We start from the raw sequence: 15,566 nt of genomic DNA, 5'->3' as shown, positions 1-15,566 counted from the left end.
TTAGACCCATTTCGTCGGAGTTAGCTTGTGAAATGCGGCCTTAATGGACATGTTATGCAAAGCCAGGCATTTGTTGTCCAATATTCGCCAGAGTCCCTGCTCTAAAAAAGAAAAAATTGAGCAGGGAACAAGTATATGAGCTTTGCAGAGCTTGCCCTTGCTCAAGGCAGAAAGTATGGACCTATTCTGCTTTAACTACACCATAGAAGAGCTAGTGTCCAGGTTAAAGGGGCAGCAGACAGAAAACAGCATGAATAACTATAAATCTCCACCACTGCTTTGCCTACATAACTCTGTACATACGCACTGAGCCTGTTTCTGTCAAACACCCTCCACATCTCCCAAAGAAAACTCATAAAATGGGTGATTATTTGCGAAATCAAGCTGCCGAAGGAAAGCTTTAATTAAACCTCTTTATTTATATGTCAAGTGAAAATGGGGGGAAATCTAAATCTGATTCTTTTTTTTTCCCCTTGCAAGCTGTAACCCTTGGAGGCAAGTCATTAGGCCTTATACATAACCATCGCGGCGCATTAAAATCACATTACACAACAACGATAATCATCGCGTTCAATTACACGTGGTAATAAATGCCTGCGTGATCTTTGCTAAATCCATTAGTGTGACATCGCAGGAGAGGGAGGGAACAAGTCGCAGGCTGAGGGCCCAATACATTAGTTGGTGCCTTAGTTTGAGTAGAAGCCCACCTGAAGCCTGTAGGTGAGTTTAGGTTGGTGGCTGGAGGCTGGATCTCAGCCTGGTCTGTGTAAAACAATGTAAAACTGTAAGCTCGATCTTGGTGATGCCACAGCTATACGTAAGTGGGAGTCCAAGGGATGATAACTGGCCTTACTTTCTCTGGGTGAGTAGGATGGCCCTCTCCCTCCTCCCATTACTCAGGGAGATGCCAATGCAAGTGTCTATTTGTTGATGTAACAGAATTGGCAGTGTCTCCTCCAAGTGCATTGGGCTGTCCAATGATGTTACATTAGCAACAACTATCGGGATTTTGTTGATTACATTCTGATTGGCTACCTGCACATCTGTTTGAAATCACTTCCATAGAGAGTCTGATAGGGGGAAAAAAAATGTTTGCAAGCATAACTCCTTGAGTCTTTCAGAGTAAGATAGCTGAAAAAAGTTCACGCCATTTTATCTTTTGACTGCTTCTGTGATGTCACGAAAGCCAGCTAATAATCCATCCGCCTATTTAGCATACAGCAGTTTAACTCCACCCTTTCATGTTGAAGTTATAAGGAGTGTTTCAGCCCGGACTGCTATTTGAATGAGGCACAATATGGGGCAGCCAATCAGATTACACATATCAGACTTAAAGTCAAAGTAGCCTGTTTAATTCTAAGTGATGAAGAGAGGTTGGAAAATGGTCATGTGAAAATGAACTGCAACTGTTTTTGACACCTGAATCCACACAAATGTCATAAGTGGATATCTGAAAAATAAATGATTAAATTATAAAGAAAATGTACAAAATGGGCCTTTAATAGAGATATCCTGGCCTGTTTGCTGATGCATACCAATGTTTGACATGGGTTTGTTTTCCTTGTAGGCTCATTTTCAAAATCGGCTGCCCTTACACATCATGCTTAAACAGTCTGTGGTTGGTTATTTTGTTGTTTATGTCAGTCAAACAGCCCTTTCCTTACATGGCCATGGGTCTGCTGGTGAACCCAGTTTTATTACATACTTCTATAACCTATATAGCTCAACCCATTTTCATTGAAGTCCCTATAGTTAGTGAGTAATAAGTCATAGTATTTAATAAGCCTGGGATTTTAAGGGGTTAAGGTATGAAATACACCAGACCTAGTGACAATAGGGAAGAGTCTGGCTTGCGAGACTAAGGAAGCATCTGCTAGCCTTCATCTCCCAGCTTGGTAGTACTGTGTGATGGGCAAGAGCTATCAGGAGGGAATTGGCCACAACTAAATTAAGGAGAAAATTAGGTTACAATCCCCCCTTAACAACAGTGTGAACCAGTCTGAAGTGAGTGTATAGATTTCAAGAACAACTTTTGCATTTATTAGTATTGAAGATGTTTATTTTGGTCTAGTGGGATGTGATTGTGACCTTTGCCATGACTGGTAATGAGCCTGAAAACATCGGCTCCAAGGACCGATGCAAAGTCTGTGATTGTGCTGATGGTAACGAAAGCATTTTTTTGTTTTATATGAATTATTACTCACTCATAGATCATCATCAAATGCTGTCAGAAGTGCAGACTACTTTGCAGCACTACATCTGTGCTTATAAATAGACGAGACTTTTTAATGATTTGAATTTAATCGAAAATTACTATTGTGTGTACAGTATTGTTTTGAAAAATGAAAAACCATCCTTTACATTTTTGCCATATTTGTTGTTAATGTGGCACAAAATGTGTTGAAAAAGTAACACACAACTTATCCTATAGTTACTGTTTATTCTGAGTTCGGCCTGTATGCTGTTGCTGTGAAGACACACTGAAGGCCGTGTGGAGCGCTCTGGGTCCTGCTCTGACTCTGCAATAACACAGCAGGACACTGCAGAACCTTAAGTGATGCACTTACCCCGACTTGCCTCAGTAAATATGCAGCTGCATAAGCTGCATAAATTAATGATATGTAACCAAAACGGAGAGCTTAGACGTTTCTAGCAACATAAATGCTTTTAGTTTGCCATTAGCACTGGACTTCGGAAAGCTTAAGCTATCAAATGGGCAGTTTGCTCTGCTGCCTCTAGCTAAAGGTGCGTGTTTCATGAATAGATAATGACTTTCAAACATTTACGGCAGCTGATGCGCGGCCGTTTCTGAATAATACCTGTTTAGTTTGAGTGAATACTACTGTAGGTTTGAGCAGTGATGCTGTTTAATGTTTAACGGCTGGACCTTTTTGTATAGTCTGTTTTTTCCTCCGTGTGTGTTTCTTCTCCATTGTTCAGACGGTCTGGGATATTTGGGTGGATGTGTTCTTTCTGTCTGTGCAGTGGTCAATCTTAAAGTAAACATGAAGCTACTCCAAACACACATTCAGGAAAATTCAAAGTACCAAAGCTTTCCTTTAGTTTGTTTTATTTTCCATGTCAAAGCAAAACGGCAGCAGGATGATAAGGTCAGGTGGGATTCCTGTCATAGTACGAACCTGAGAAATGGCCTATGGGTGTATGTAAATGTATTTAATGTTGTGACATCACAAAATTGGTGTGTTCAAAACAGACTGTTCAAAAATGTCTTTTCAACATGTTTGGACCATTTTTACTGTGGGATGAGTGTTACATTTTGAAACTTTATCATGTTAAGGAAAATTTGGCTTTCCATGAAATGAGCTCCTTAAACAGAAATGGTTGATTTTATTGAAGATAAACTGAACCCGCTAGTGCGGAGACACGCTTCATCACTTCTGGGACACTGCGGACACCAGGCTTAACTAGAAATGCCTTTACATGTCCACAAATCACATTTTCATATCCCTTTTCCCCAGCAACAGAACGCCTCAGCACTACCAGCTGGCCAGAGCCCATCAGCTCGGAGCTTCTTCTCCACCTCTGTATCCGTCTGCCTTCCCTCTCTTTTCACCCTCTTCCCTCAAAATGGGCGTGAGCTGTAATTAACTGTTGTGCAGGATTGATTGCAGACAGCTTAGCATTGACCAGCTTCATTATGGAGTCCCTTCAAAGTGGGATTCCAGCCCTGCCAATACGCTGGCTTTATTTCAATGCAGGGATCAATACGGAACGTATTAAAAGCTTTATTTGTACTTTGTTGGCCCTGGACTACCTTTGCCCCAGTACACCACCAGCTTGCTCTTTGCCCGTGGTGTCCGCTGGTCAGCGGACCTTGCCTCTCAAGGCTGCAGGGGAGATTCTCTGGGGCTGGGGAGGAATGATTTCCACATACATTTGCATACCATCACTCACAGTCAAGCTGAATAAAACACTTCAAAGTAGCTGCGAAAAGAAAATACCGTGTGGCCGATTTTGCATGACCTGAATATTCTTATGTACACCAAACATGTTATTAGTGCTTTGACTGTTTTAGCAACATTATTCAGTTCACTGTAACCCTTAGAAGTCGAGAGTTATCATTGTCTTTTTGCTAAACTATTTAAATGCAAATATACAGTCAGTTCTGTAATTATAATTACAGTCATATGCAAAAGTTTGGGCACTCCTGGTCGAGTGACATGTTCTGTGGATTTAACTGAAAATAAGTGAAGACATCCTCTACAGAGAATACACTTCAACACATTTTAATGCAGGGTAGACTTGTGTAATTTAACATATTGGGTAAGGATTTAACATAAAAATGTAGCCTGTGCAAAAGTAATGGCACATTTTTGGTTTGATGTTTTTTTCAATATGTTGAACTGTATTCTGTATCATCATGTTTAGGTCTGCACTTCTTATTTTTTACGATGTTTCAGTGGCAAAAGTGACAAAAACAGCAAAAATCAGCCGTGAACCCTGACTGTTAGAGCTAGGCCTTCAGATCACACCATAAATGTCAAAACTTAGTCAAAAAAACAAGAAAGAAAACACATACACTGTAATGCTAATTTCTGCCCCTATGGCATTGCTAATAGCATGTTGACACTAAGGTAAAGGCTGGTGCACATGACCATTTTTGCCCATTTTAGATTAAACATCTGAATCTTATAAAGGATATTCTGGTTTTTTGAGCATTGTCTCCTTCAGTAAAGACTCCTAACATAGAGCTGCTTCTGTTTTCCATTTCTAACAACTGAACAAAACCTAGTTAGACTGGTTGGAGGTCAGTGATGAATCTAGAACTGCCAAAAGGCCTAGAATAACATTTTACCTCATAAAATTGGTCCATAACATAAATAAAGCCATGATTGATTGATCCCACTGTGAATTCCTGATTATGTTGGTGCTTAATCTTATACCTAAAGGCCCTCAGTTCAGCTCCTGAAGGCCGAGCCAATAAGAGAGCTCACCTGGCTACATCTACCTAGATACCAACAAGCAAAAGTCCTGACTGGGCAATTTTCCACTCCAACCAAAACTTAACAATGGCAAAAGAATAGTATTACAATACTGCTGAGTCTAAATAAACAAGCATGATGACTGCATTAAATAAAAATGAACTGAGCTTAATTTTAGGCTGTAGATGACCTTAAAACGTTCTCAACCAAAATGTAACAGGTGTTTTATTTTCTTTCCAACAAGACTGTACATACAACAAAAACTCAAAAGATGTAAATTATAACAAAATATCTGCACAAGAATTGCAATATTATATGATTTCATTTTTAGAATCCACACTTTCAACAGAATGTTTTGTTTCAAAGAAATAACAAAAGATTAAAGTGTGCTTTTGGACTGCTGCCAGATTCTACAGCTTAACAAAAATCCAAAGTCTGATAATTCATAAGGGTTTTTTACATTCCCTCTTCTGTGTGGTCTAGAAGTGCCCCTCATGCTTTAAGCGTGTGTTTTCAACAAAGAAGGAAAACACACGATGCAGTACTTCAGTCAGAACACCTCTCCAGCTTGCCCAGAGGCCTTTGAGCAGCCTACTTCAGTCATACATACTCAACGTGGAACGCTCTCAACAGAGCAGAACTCTATAGAGAACAACTTTCACTTTCAAGCTTCTTTACAAGCTCAGTGTTTGAAAGTTACCCAGTGCCCTCGAGTGTGCTGTTGATGGCCATCATAATCCCATGCTGTCAGGGACCTTAACGCGATTCTCTCAAGCTGAGACAACACTATACAGCATCTTAAAAATCTCTGTAGGAGTCAAATGTAGCTTGATCTCTCCTTCAGGCCTGCTGCAAGTTTAAAATGGATATTAAAAAAATTGTATCCATTAATATCCAGAAATGCATCATAACAGCACAACTGTATCACATTCTAATGAGTAAGATTTTCAGCATGGGGCTTTTACACAATGAGGGTGAGATCAGCCATTTAAATACTAATGAAATATACTTTAATAATCAGATTTCTTCTTACAGTGATTATAGCTGTAATCTACGATAACAGCAAAGCGCGCAAGACTTACTGTTAAAATGAAGTATTAACAGGGCACACAAACTCAGCTCAGTCTGCCACATACAGTACTGGGTAAAAGTCAGAGACCACCCATCACTTATATCATTTCCAGTCAAAACAATTATTATGTACAAGTTATTCATTCAGCATCAGAAAAAAATGTAGAAAACATATTTCATAGAAAATTACACAGAAGCCTCAGCAACTGAATACAGTATATTCAGTTCAGTATTTAGTGTCCACATTTTGCCTTTATTACACCTCACATTCTTTTCAGGAAACTTGCTTTCAGTTTTCCAAAGAAATCTGCAGGGATATTTTTCCACACCTCTAAAGTTCAGTCTTAGAAGTTGGTTGTATTTTCTGCTTCCAAGTAATTCAGATTAAGAAGTAATTGAGATCTGAAGCAGAAGTGGAGCTTGATTGTCTCCTCTCTCTCAAAGATAAAAGCTTTAAGTGCTGTTTATCTGATGGGGACAGTTTTGGGGGTCTACCATGTTGTTTGGTTGCATGATTGTTTTTTTGTTTTTTTTTTTCATTTCCTTTGACTTTTCCACTTTATTATATCTAATGTTCTCAGAAATATCTCCTTAGAAGCAAACAACTTGTACTGAATTGTTTTTTTGGCTGTAAAGTAAGTAAATGAAGGGTGGTCTCTGACTTTTGCACAGTGCTGTATATCTAGGATGCTTTCACAGACCTCCTCACCACCAAACACACATTCGCTGTGTATCTCTGATGAGATATCATTTTGTCATTTAGCATGCTGCGCAGCAAGATGTATCTCCCCCACCAATGCAGCAGCAGCAGGTCTGTCCTTGTCGGCCGTTTTCCCTCAAGGCTACACACACACACACTCACACACACACACACACACACACACAGGCAAGGTGATGGAAGAGAACGCAACTGATACACTATAAACAACTACACTCTTCCTTTCACAGCTTTGGGTCTGTCTGTCTGTCTTTGGTTTTTAATAATGCTGTTTGCAACCCTTTCTTATATACAGTTCTTTCGTTCTTTCTTTCTTTCTTTCTTTCTTTATAATAAATGCTATCTATATTTGCAGATCTTTCTTCTGTCGGGTTTATGGTGAACAATTGTGTGTCAAAACGCTCCTCTAAAGAATGTATATGTGTCACGTTTAATCAGCTGTAATCAGTCAAATGGAGTGGTGATTAAAGAACGATTGAGCTTCTGCTACGCTTGTCTGTCACTTCTGCATGCCTCACTACTTAAAAGCCTCTCTCTCTTTCTCTCATTCTCTCTCTCTCTGTCTTTCTCTCTGTCTCTCTCTCTGTCTCTCTCTCTGTCTCTCTCTCTCTCTCTCTCTCTCTCTCTCTCTCTCTCTCTCTCTCTCTCTCTCTCTTTCGACTTCTTTACGAAGATTCTTTCCTTACAGTCAATTTTAAGGATCTTGTATGTGCAGACTAGGCTCATAACTACGCAACACACACACACATACGGTTTCAGTTTTTAATAAGTGATATTTAATAAGGTGGGTCAGGTCTGCCCACTAACGAGCAGTGCAGCAGGAGATGCACACACACGCAAGGAGACCCATACACACTCATTTTCCTTGTGTATCATACAGGATGCACGGATAATTGACCTGTTCATGCTGCATCTACAAATGTGGTCTTTCAGAGCAAGAAACTATACAGAGCGCTGGAAGAGCATAATGAGAATCTGTGGTGCATGTCATATGTCTAAATTTAGAGTATATTATTAATTCATTATTAATTAATATTTTTTTATTATTATTTTTTGTGTGTAATCAAGCTAGCATTGCCATCAGCATTTCCAATCTGCATAGTGTCCATTAGCAACAACAACAACAACAAAGTGGTTTTTGCTAATGTTCCATAATGCATGTTCAACCGTATGATTGTCGTGATAGAGCGTGCTTGTGGATGGAGTATAGATAGCTCAACTATGAACAGACCAATTGAAACAGCTGCTCAGTTGCCATGTGTGTTAAACTTTCAGCTCAGCACTGACTACAGAGTCACCTGGCAGCACCTAGCAGTCCTGCTAACAGATTAAAAAGTTCAGCAGCACAAAGAAAAAAAATGCAGTTAAAATAAAGCAAAAAAAAATGTTCACATAGATTGAATTATGGATTTTTTTATTAATGTTAACATAACAGGTTTTCTACAATAAGAGGAATATTGAATGTTGGAGGCTGGCCCTTCAGATGAGCTAATGCAAAAGCTAACACTAGAAATAGTAAGTGCACAGTTCCATACTAAGGAAGATTCAATGATAGCAATTTAAATGTATGCAAGTACATCAATATTCAGAATGTTTTTAATCCCAAATGCAAGCTCTGTACAGTCAAGTTAAGTTTAGGATTCCTTAAGCTGCCTTTAGCTTTTTTATGTAGTTTAATCTAAGTTTTAGCTTAAGGAATGAAATGAAAGCATCACCACCCTTCAGAAGATCAGGAGGGCATATGTCTGTATTATACATTCCTCAGTAACACATCTCTACCATCTCATAGCCTAATAATTCTGAATATTTACGCCACCACCGTTCTCACTGCAGGTTTGTTCTGAAGAGTACACTCTTAGACGTAAAGGTACTAAATGGTCTCTGGGACAGTACCCCTCTTGTCATTGGTGGGTCTGACATCTCAGTACCTTTAGTCAGGGCAATATAATTGTACCAAAATTTAATCCATTGAAATTCTCTTTTTTCTAAGCTGTATTGACTCCACACACCCTCGTCTCGTCTCCAGGCTTTTTATTTTATTGTTATGTTTTAAAACATGAGGTTATGAAAAGATACAAATATGTACTTTTCACCTGGAAAAACTTATTTAAGGTTCACAATTTGACCTTAAAACCACTGCTGTACCTTTTAGGGTACATTTACATTGTTTGTACCTTGATGAATGAAAAATGTACCTGCACGGGAACCTTTATTTCTATCAGTGTAGCAAGAGGATGTAGTTCTGAAAGACGATGGCTAAACTGATGTTTGAGAGTTGTGTTAAACATTATTTTGCAAATGGTCAGTTAATAACCCTGCTAAGCTTACCATGCTCTACAGAAACAGGACTTTTTTGGACATGCTTTGTTCTGAGAGCGAGTTCTTATACAGTCGTATGCAAAAGTTTGGGCGCCCCGAACAACTTACATGTTTTGTTGATGTTCTAAGTGAAAAAAGTTAATACGTCCTCTGCAGAGAACACATTACTGCAGATTTTAATGCACAGTTATCGTTTAAGGAATTTAACCATAAAACCATAAAAATGTGGCTTGTGTAAAAGCTATGGCACGTTTGATATTTTATATTCTATGTTTTATTTTTTTCCAATATGTTAAAGGCAAATGAATAGCAAATAAAAGGCAAATAAATTAAAATTACACACTAAAATTTGCACATATTTATGTTTGTTCCCTTTTATGAAGTTGTTAAGTGGTCTAGCCACCAGCATCTGGTGCTGATCATGAACCCTATCCCTCACTTTAACAGAGAACCTATGAGATGGTTCTAACTTTACATTACTTCCTCCTGGATTAATCAGAATATTTTTGAAAGATGTTCAAGCTCTAAGCTTCTTTGTTGTATCTTGTCATAAAATCTCATTAGCTATGTAATTTTCTCTTCATCTGGGTTCGACCATAGGAGGATGGGTTCCTCCCTTGAGTCTTGGTTCCTCTCGAGGTTTCTTCCTCTTACTTCTAGGGAGTTTTTCCTTGCCACTGTCACCTCTGGCTTGCTCATGGGGGGCTTAGATCCGGATTCAGTTGCTTACGTCTATACATGGACCTTTCTTTCTTTATTTTTCTTTTATTTTTTTATTTTTTTGATAACCCTTCCATAAACTGCTTTTCTGCAAAGCTGCTTTGAGACAACACTAGTTGTAAAAAGTGCTATACACATAAATGTTGTTGTTGTTGTTGTTGTTGTAAACTTAATTCACTTAGAAACCTAAAACAGAACATGTAATTTGACGAGGGGGGTTTAAATTTTTGACTGTATTGTATTGTGTATCTTGTTTGTTGCTGCTGTTTTAGATGCTCCCATAGACAGAGAAATTGGAGCATTTGTCTAAAATGGCCTTAAGTGTCAAGAGAAAGAAAAACACTTTTGGCAGCTGGTGTTGAATGTGCGTATGTCAGCGCTCACGCTATGAGACAGACATTTCCAGAGAAACACCTTGAATACAGAAGTTGCCAAAGTCCTTGAGTGAATCTGGTCTAGGAATGATCCGAAGCATAAATTGTCCAGCATGGCATGTATGCATTAAATGGTTCAAGGTGAAAATCTACAGTTTCTTTGATATGTCTAAGTATCTACCATATTCGTCTTGTAAAAAAATGAAAGCCAGGAATTCTTTACTTTAAATGACCAATACCTCCATCATTTTTCTGCTGCAGCTGAAAGGCCTGCCTCAGCACCGGAGAGGAGAGAGAAAGAGAGGCTTTCTGCAGCACAGTGAGCGAGAAAAGTGCCCGAGGTTCTTGGACTGGTATGTTAATCATAACATTCTTATGCAGTTTGTTCTTCGGCAAACTTGCAGTCTGACTTTTTTAAAGAATAGCTGTCAAAACGTTATCTCATCAAGATTAAATCTACAGGAAAAAAAATCAACATGTTCAATTCTGACATTTCATTAATGAATAATTTTCCTGTGCATAAATATTAATAGATAAAACTAATTAGTTAAATCATTGATGTGGACCGAAATCAATGGGGAGGTTACACAATTAGGAACTGCTCCTGCTTCCCGAGAACCGCAGTTTCCAGCACTGTGTACATTTCTTATTCCCGGATAATTAATTAAAAAAATTCAGCATGTGCTTAAAATCCCTTTTTCCACATTTTATCCAATGTTTAGACCCCGGAATGGGAATGAGAGAGAAATCTGATTGCTTTTGAGAACTTCCTCCATAAGCTAATTTGTAGCAAATATTATTTTATGCGGACTTTGATTATAGGGTTAGAAATGAAAGGATGAAGATGGAAACATACCAAATGTCACAGGTATGAATACAATAATTATGCACCATCGAATAATACTATAACATTAGTAATACTATTCTACTATTCTACTACTACTATTCATTTATTTATTTCATTTCCAGTCAAAACAACCATTAAGTCATTCTTTTTTTATAAAACAGTATATTTTACAGAAAATTGCACAAAAGCTTCAGCAACTAAACATAATATATATATATATTTTTTTCCGTATTTAGTGTGTCCATATTTTGCCTTCAGTACAGCTTCCTTTCTTTTCAGGAGTCTTGCTCTCTCAGTCCTTCTGGGATATTTTTACACACCTCCGAAGTTCAGTCTTAGAAGTTGGTTGTCATAACAAAACCTCATATGTCCAAAATGGTAACTTTACAGGAAAAGGAAAAAGCATACTTTACTTTATTAAGTCTGTGGAACCAAACTTTTTACCAAGTCATTTTGGGTCTTTTTTTTTGGTCCATTCATCATGAAATTTACACACAATGTGACGGAGAATGGGTATTTTCAAATTATGTCAAAACCTGAAAAATGGCAAAAAATTAGATTTTTTTCTGACAGCAACTATATATATATAAACCTTTTATATATATATATATATATATATATACACACATAAGAGACAGAGAGAGAAAGAGAGAGAGAGAGAGAGAAATTGTGGCCTGACTTTTGCAGGAAAATGACACATTTTTTTTTCCTCTTACAAAATCACCAAAACATAATTTTACTGTGAATGTTCAAACTTCTGTGCATGACTAGGTGTGTATAGTGAATAAAGGATGGGATACAGCAGAATGTAGTATTAGCTTTTCACACAGAAAATCCACTGTCCTCCATTATCTTTCCATCATCTTCCTCTGAGATGAGCTCCATCTACAGATCGTAGATAAAGTAAAATACAGAATGTCCTTTTCAGCTTCAGCTCTGTTCAATACATTTTCTGCTCTAGGCTTCAATATTCAAGTTCAAACATGTAAAATCTCGCCAAATCCTTAAGACTATAAAACATCGGCAGTGTAACTAATCATTATGCCTGACATTGACAGTCGGAGTTACGTTACACTGTCTGACTCTGCTCTCAGCATACTAAAACGGAGAGTTCACAAAAATAACACTAATAAGGGAATCATTAAATAGCACTGGGTTGACCTTTTAAAATGCTGGCTTCTCTACTTCTTTTCCTAAATCCCCGGCTTATTGACTTGGCAGCTTCCTAAACGTTACTCTTAAAGGAGCAGCGAGGATCCTTCAGTCCCCAATCCCATGTCCCTCCTCCCCTCACCTTGCCAGGAGGAGCTGAGCACCAGCAGTAACATGAAGAAAAGAGCTATTTTTGGTTATCTTAAACCTATAGAACCTTTCAATGGTTCTTTAAAGTATATAACCATAACCATCTGTATAGAACCATAAACACCCAAAGAACCCTTAGCATGATTAAAGGGTTCTGTGCATCATGAAAGGGTTCTTCAGAATGATGGAGAATGTGTTGTAAGTGGTGCTATATAGAACCCCTTTCAAAATGGTTCTATATGGAACCATCTACAGTGCATTCTCCATTAATCTGAAGAACTCTTTCACGATGCAAAGAACCTTAAGGTTTCTTTGGGTGTTCATGGTTCTATATAGAACCATTTTCTTTGCCAAAGAACCCTTGAAGATCCATCTTTTTTAAGAGCCAAAAAAGGGTTCTTCTGTTGTTATGATGTCAAGCTTGTTATATTAGAAGAACCTTTTGGTGCTATATAGAACCATTTTTAAAAGCTTCTATATAGAACCATAGACAGCACATTCTAAAGAACCGTTTCACAATGCAAAGAACCATTTAAGCATGTAACAGTTTTATATAACTTGCGGTTAAATAGAACCATTGTCTTTGCTAAAGCACTGTTGAAGAACCATCTTTTTTCAAGTGTATAAAAGTCAAAAGATATTTTCTAAAAACAACTATAAAAATGCCATGTCAGAAACGACTGATTCATTCATAGAACTGCAGTGGAACGTCTTTGTACATCCAGCATGTTTCAGTATAGGAACTCAAGATTGTTAGGGTCTGTTTTTCACTGTTTGGTTTTCTTTTGGTCCAGAAAACCCCCTCAAAAGTCAGAGGGGTGTCCAAACACTAAGCACTGCAAATGATGTCAACAAAGCAACATACAAAAAAAGGAATTAGTGACTAAATGCTAATGACTAAAATGGAACAAGTGAAGTTCTTTCCTCACAAACAGACCTATACAAGTATTAGTGCTTGATGTTTAATTCTATTGAATGAACCTCTTCCTATCGTTCTCTAAAAGTTGTCCAACCTAGCAACATTTGATCTGAAAGAACACAATTCAAGGCATAGATACATGCTTAAAAATGATGGTTCTTCAGGGGTTCTTTAGTAAAGAAAATGGTTCTGCATAGAACCATGAACACTCAAAGAACCCTTTGCATTCTTCAGATTGAATGAGAATTGTATATGGTTCTATAAAGAACCTTTTGAAAAGGGTTCTATATAGCACCAAAAAGGTTTCGTCTATTTTTACAGGCTTGACATTGTAACAATAGAAGAAACCCTTTTTGGTGCTATATAGAACCCTTTTTAAGAAGGTTTTTGTATAAAACATCTATAGCACATTCAAGAATGTCTTCATGATGCAAAGAACCCTTTAATCATACAAAGGGTTCTTTGAGTATTCATTGTTGTAAATAAAACCATTTTTCTTTACTAAGGAACCCTTGAAGAACCATCATTTTTGAGTGTATGGGTCAATTTAAAGTTTTTCAGAAAACAAGGACAAGTCATTAACTAATTACATTTTTATTTTTAGAGTGTTGTGTTAGCGGCTCTAAAAAAAAAACGATCAAGCCGTCCTGGATCTATGTTTCCCAGCTGGCCAGCTCGTGCCCCGGTCAGCGCATCCTTGTACAATAGTAATAATAGTAATGACACTTACAGTGTCCCTCGTTGACCCTGGGACTGTGTTCTTCGCTGGCTGTGCTGGGAGTGGACTCATCCTACATCGCTGTCAATCTGCAGCAAACCAGTACGAGATGATAAACCATGCAAAGACCATCAATCTACATCAGGTCCATGTTAAAAATACAGTGCGGCGTGATAGATGAGCTGAGGTTTGTGATCCAGAAGCAAATGACAGAGATTGTCAACAGTTATTTAAAACATCACCGTGAGTAGAATTCTAAAAACGGAAACATAAGGTTGACCATAATTGTGTGTGTTGGCCAGATGCCCCTGTCCAGCATGTCTCCTCAGTGCTGTAGCCTCATATATCAGAGAGATCATAACATAAGCTGTACTGATGAGGAGGTCATTAGCCTTCATATAAATCACTCCGGTATCCAAAGCAGTTTGACCACAGAAGAACAGATGAGTTATTTTTATATCATATTAGACCATGTGGGAGCGTAATGTGAAAAACCAGCTTGGACACTGCCCCTTGTAGTTTTTATTGTTTTGCTATGTAGTGTTCGGGCATTCATCTCAAGTGGACATAAATACATAACTTTCTTTTAAAGTGTCAGAGAATAGCTTTGAAAGGCACCTTAGTTGACCTCATAGAGAACAATGGTTAGCCTACAGTTGGTCTTCATGACATGCACTTACACTCTTCAAATGTTTGTGTTTTAGTCAGAAGTGGCATCAAACTCAGGCTGAATCCCAAAGGCCTCCATACTCCCTAAATAGTGTTCTAGATATGAAAGTATAGAAATTCTAGCCTCTACAGCAAAATAGTGCTTCGTTTATCGAGTCGTGGATGTGTCTGAGACCCAAATGACTATTTCCTAGCTGTATTTTGTACCATTGGGGTGCAGAATCCCTCTGTAGTGCACTATGTAGGGAGCAGGGAGCCGTTTGAGATTCAGCCCCAGCATGAGAGAAGGGGTGCTACTAGATTGGTGCTAAATAAGACTAGCAATGGTAATTTGGTGACCAAAAAGTACTTATACAGCGAAAGTTTTTGCATTAAACAGTGCTGTTATCATATGTTCACTGTTATATGACAAATGACTGACCGAATTGTTGCTTGGCAACTGTACCGTACTCTAAAGAAACTACATTCCTTGGTGAAATACTTGTTTACAGCGATTATTATTAATCATAAATGATTTTCTGAAAAAACTGTGTAATTTATCATATTTTATGCTGGCCACAGTTTTTTTAAAAGCAATAAGTGACTTGCTTTGCTTTATTATATTTGTGTAAGGGCCCGTAAACTAAAGTGGACGATATTTGTTCCTTATATGACACTGTTGTGAAGGACTTCTTAGGCAGAGGCGAAGTTAAGAACACCATAAACAATATCAGTTTAATGCAAGATGCCCTAAAAAATAGGATAATATGGAAAATAACATGTAAGTTTGAGGATATCGATCTTTCATAGAACTGATACAGTATGTGATGTTCTTAACCAGGCCTTTTCTTTATTACCACCATTATGTGCAATTATGTCAAGTGCAATATTTCTCCATTTATTTACTGTTTATTTATTTGCTATTTTATTCACTGTGCAATAGTCACTACAATACATACATTTCTACATTTCTAAATTTAAATGTAA

Source organism: Colossoma macropomum, unplaced genomic scaffold (genome assembly GCF_904425465.1).
Source record: "Colossoma macropomum unplaced genomic scaffold, Colossoma_macropomum, whole genome shotgun sequence".
In the NCBI taxonomy this organism is placed as follows: domain Eukaryota; kingdom Metazoa; phylum Chordata; class Actinopteri; order Characiformes; family Serrasalmidae; genus Colossoma; species Colossoma macropomum.
This window is presented reverse-complemented; position numbering follows the sequence as displayed.